The 3,919-nt window shown below is 45.4% G+C and overlaps 1 pseudogene; it reads left to right on the forward strand.

Moving 5' to 3' along the window:
• Positions 1–210: 210 nt before the first annotated feature.
• On the forward strand, positions 211–2,031 carry LOC147422414 (uncharacterized; annotated as a pseudogene).
• Positions 2,032–3,919: the final 1,888 nt, after the last annotated feature.

Here is a 3,919-nt window from a genome sequence, read left to right on the forward strand (position 1 = left end):
ATCTAAAAGACACAATAGTAGCTCCGACATTTGTAAAGATTGTTTCATATTATACCAGGTAGCTCTGAAATTAAATGGCTAAAATACCCTTGCAAGGGGGTTTTTCCCTTCAAGAGAAAAGCTAGATAAATGCTTCTCTTCAAAAGAATGGTAGTAGATTTGAAAAAATAGTTGTACGACCATCCACTTTGTGTGGAAAGAAACGGGGAGTTGAAGGGGACAGCGTTGAGGGCCATGAAAGGGTTGCAGAGCCGCTACAGAGGTCGAGGGGCTGCAGGAGGCGGAGTTTACCAAGGTTGGAAGGCCACGGGGTGGCGCAATTGAACAAGGCAAGGAGGAGCCGTCTTTGGTAAGGAGCACGAGAAGGGGGCAATTTTTCCCAGGGATTAAGGGCGCCCATAGTTGGCATGCCAAGAAAGAAGCCGCGACGGCTGCAGCTTATCGAATCAAAGAGGAGGTGTTGGGGAGAGGCGAAGGCATAAAAGCGTATGTTGAAGGCATGGCTGACTCGAGGATGGCGTGAGACGGGTTCATCGGATACTATAAAAGAAGGGTGGTTTCTCGCTTTTGAAGAGACTCATCTGGTCTGATTTTCCTACTCCTACTCTTGGTGCAAATGTTATACCATGTTCTCTTCTGTTCTCATAACTATGCGGGTGTGTCGATTGTGTGTGTTCTATATATAATTGCGGTACTTGCTTTGAGGATACAAGTTAGTAGGAAAGCTCGAGTTTGTTCAACCAATGATCTGGAGGTGTCTGAGGGCATCGGGGGTTGCTTATATGTGATTAAATGGTGTTATGCTCCCAAGTCAAGATAACAGAGTGCGTGCTTTGTGGTCGAGTGTATGCAACTAGGAATGATTGGGCTCGGGCTTGGACAATAGTTGTTTGCAGGTTGTGTTGTGTGTTTGCTAGGGGATAGGGGTGTTGAGATCACTGAGCGATATAGAGGCATCGAGTTTATGTGCTGGTGGTTTTCCATTTCCCCCTTTCCATCTTGTGGTGCCCCCACTCAGGATCCACTGATTGCTTCCTAACAAGGTGTTCTTTAGTCAAGATGAAGCAGGAGTTTGGGCCAGTGTTCAAAGGATATGAGGATGCAGATGATTGGCTTGCCGATTTTGAGCTGTTCATGCTGAGAGTATTGCGGATGCCAGGTGATGAAGCGAAGCTCCAAACTCTACCTTTGGTGCTGCGAGGTAAAGCAAAAGTTTGGTTCGATGGCTTAGAAGATGTGCACAAGCAGACTTGGATCGGGTTTCGAGAGCAATTCTTACAAAGGTATCGAAAGGTGGTGTCGGCTTCGGAAGCAGATGCAAAGATTAAAGGTTTGCAGCAGGACGTAAGTGCCAATTTTGATGCTTTTGTTGATAAATTTGAAGCTTATTGGGGGGATTTGGCGACTACTACCCAAACAACCAATGCGGGATATTTGAAGCTCGAAAGATTTCTATCATGCTTGCATCCCTATGTTCATGAGAGAGTCAATTATGAAGATCCAAGCACTTAGATGAAGCTGTCAGAATTGCCATAGCAAAGAGTCGAAAGATGAAGAAGAAGATGGAGGCAGGTTTGCTACAGTCGGCAGTTACGATAGCAAGTGGATCTAAGCCCAAGCAGATTAATGAGCATCAAGAGGTAAAAGCTCCTTTTTTTGTTGATATGCATTTGATCAAAGCACATGAAGCTGATGCCAGGCTAGAAGAGGTAGAAGAAGTGCCAGCCAGGGCTCAAAAGGTGCAGAGAGGTATGTTCAGGGTGCCACCCAGTTTGCTTGCTCAAGAGAACAAGGTGATAAAGGATTTCAAAGACAAAGTGTTGATTCCAAAACCAACAACGGAGAAGGTAGAAGTGGTCCAAGAATTAGCAAGCTCAAAAGAGGAGTTCGATAGTTCCCATAGCTCTAGCAGCAGTTTGGACACATATAGCATGTGGGAGAGAGAATCGCTGTCTTCTAGGTATGAAACTTATGATGTCTTTCATGTAGATGAAGCTGAGAAAGATGTATGCGAGTTTCCAGCCAGCTAGCTGAAGATCGAAGAAAGCATAGTGCAGGTGTGGAAATGTCTTGTGATGCTGAGTCCCTATTGGAGGAAGAGGTATGGTTGGATTGTGCATCTAGTTTGGTTGAAGAGGAGGTTTTCGAGGACGACTTGCAGGAGCTAGAAGCAGAAGCTATGGTAGATCCAGTTGATTTGTCTATGCAGGGGGTGGGGCAACCTTACCTTGGTGAGCATGTCGATGTGTGCTTTGAAGTTCCAGAGTTAATGTGTGGCCGTGGAGAGTTAGCTCCAACAGATGACTCTATGGATGCTCATATACGTGCAGCCTATGAGCGAGAGGATCCATGCAAAGAGGAAGGTGCCAACCTTGCAGGTGATCGGGTGTTTGAAGAACAGGTTGTTGCTCTAGCAGGTCATGCTCTTGAAGATAAAAGATGATTTTGGAGCCGTTTACAGAGGGTTTGGATACAGGTTGGCAAAGGGATCAGTTTTGCTTGGCTATGTAACAAGTGGATGCAAATGGCAGAGTTTGGCTACTTTATGCTATGCTATTGATAGTTATGCTTTCCAGGGTGTACTATGCAGGTTTCAATGCTCATGTGATAAAGATGACGATATGGAGGGTTCTATAGCGGATGGCATGGTAGCAGTTTATGGTACTGGTGCTTTGAGGTATCGAAAGTATTCTTACGATTGGCAGAAAGACTTATGGATACAGAGTGACGAAGCTCCATGCTATAAAGAGCAAGAAGGGTGGCGTGTCTATTGGCTGACAAGTGCAAAGGAAGACTGGAATGTGCATGTTTGACAGCGTTGAGGGCCATGAAAGGGTTGCAGAGCCGCTACAGAGGTCGAGGGACTGTAGGAGGCGGAGTTTACCAAGGTTGGAAGGCCACGGGGTGGCGCAATTGAACAAGGCAAGGAGGAGCGATCTTTGGTAAAGAGCACGAGAAGGGGGCAATTTTTCCCAGGGATTGAAGGGCGCCCATAGCTGGCATGCCAAGAAAGAAGCCGCGAGGGCTGCAGCTTATTGAATCAAAGAGGAGATGTTGGGGAGAGACGAAGGCATAAAAGCATATGTTGAAGGCATGGCTGACTCGAGGATGGCGTGAGACGGGTTCATCGGATCCTATAAAAGAAGGGTGGTTTCTCGCTTTTGAGGAGACTCATCTGGTTGGATTTTCATAGTTTCCGTACTCCTCCTCTTGGTGCAAATGTTATACCATGTTCTCTTCTGTTCTCATGACTATGCGGGTGTGTCGATTGTATGTGTTCTATATATGATTGCGGTACTTGCTTTGAGGATACAAGTTAGTAGGAAAGCTCGAGTTTGTTCGACCAATGATCCTGAGGTGTCTGAGGGCATCAGGGTTGCTTATATGTGATTAAATGGTGTTATGCTCCCAAGTCAAGATAACAGAGTGCGTGCTTTGTGGTCGAGTGTATGCAACTAGGAATGATTGGGCTCGGGCTTGGACAATAGTTGTTTGTAGATTGTGTATCTGGATGTGTGTTTGCTAGAGAATAGGGGTGTTGAGATCACTGAGCGATATAGAGGCATCGAGTTTATGTACTGGTGGTTTTTCCATTTCCCCCTTTCCAACGTGAAAAACATTGTGAATCTTTGAAGTGTCTGGCAACTTCATTCTGAAGGATACATCATTTATCTTCTATTGAATATGAAAAGGCCCATAATATCTCATACTGAGCTTTGGAAAAATCTTATCCTTTCCCTTTATTTTTGTGAGGTGTGCCTTCTCAAATGATAAGAGCCATCTTCCTTCAACTACAAGTCATGCCGATGTTTATAAGCTACATTCTTATGCCGTTGTGAGCGGGATGGAAACACACAGAACGTCTCTATAATCACCCGACACACACTCTTGGGATGATACACACACACACACACACACA

The sequence above is a fragment of the Adiantum capillus-veneris genome, chromosome 27, assembly GCF_014529385.1.
Source record: "Adiantum capillus-veneris isolate H3 chromosome 27, ASM1452938v2, whole genome shotgun sequence".
Classification (NCBI taxonomy): Eukaryota; Viridiplantae; Streptophyta; class Polypodiopsida; order Polypodiales; family Pteridaceae; genus Adiantum; species Adiantum capillus-veneris.